The sequence below is a fragment of the Silurus aristotelis genome (assembly GCF_946808225.1).
Source record: "Silurus aristotelis genome assembly, chromosome: 23".
In the NCBI taxonomy this organism is placed as follows: Eukaryota; Metazoa; Chordata; class Actinopteri; order Siluriformes; family Siluridae; genus Silurus; species Silurus aristotelis.
The window spans coordinates 5,553,926-5,554,954 of record NC_139596.1 but is presented as its reverse complement, the minus strand read 5'-3'; positions in this window follow the sequence as shown (position 1 = coordinate 5,554,954).

Below are 1,029 nucleotides of genomic sequence, written 5' to 3'. Positions count from 1 at the left end.
GCATCTGTTTCCACTTTCTGCTTATTGACAGTTTCATTAGTTTTTATAATTAATGTACACCAACCAGACATAACATTGTCATTTTAACATTATGAGCCATGAGGAGAATAACACTGATTATCTCTTCATCATGGCGCCTGTTAGTGGGAGGGATTAATTAGGTGGCAAATTAACATTTGTCCTCAAAGTTGACAAAGTTGACATGTTAAAAGCAGGAAAAATGGGCAAGCGTAAGATTTGAGTGAGTGTGACCAAATTGTGATGTCTAGACAACTGTTCCTACGTGCCTTAAGATGACGACCATCGTTCCCGTGCCGAAGAAGTCTACTGTCTCCTCCCTCAGTGAGTATCGTCCCGTAGCACCGTGATGAAGTGCTTCGAGAAGCTCGTCATGAGGCACATCAAAACCCAGCTACCACCCTCACTGGACCCCATGCAGTTCGCATATCGTCCAAACTGCTCAACTGACGATGCCATCTCCACGACCCTTTATCTGGCTCTCACCCACCTGGAAAACAAGGACTCATATGTACAAATGCCATTCATAGACTTCAGCTCAGCATTCAACACAATCATCCCTCAGCACCTGATTGAGAAGTTGAGCCTACTGAGCCTGAAAACCTTCTGTAACTGGATCTTGGACTTCCTGACTGGGAGACCTCAGTCAGTCTGGATCGAAAACAGCATCTCCAGCACCACCAAACTGAGCACTGGGGCACCTCAGGGCTGTGTGCTCAGTCCACTGCTGTTCACTATCCTTACTTATGACTGTGTAGCAATGCACAGCTCGAATCACATCATCATGTTCGCGGATGACATGACCGTGGTGGGTCTCATCAGCAAGAACGATGAGTCAGCATGCAGAGAGGAGGTGCAATGGTTAACAGCCTGGTGTGGAGCCAACAACCTGTCTCTGAACATTGACAAAATGAAAGAGATGGTTGTTGACTTCTGGAAAGCACGGAGCAAACATTTCTCACTGAACATCGATGGATCCTCCGTGGAGATCGTCAAGAGCACCAAATTCCT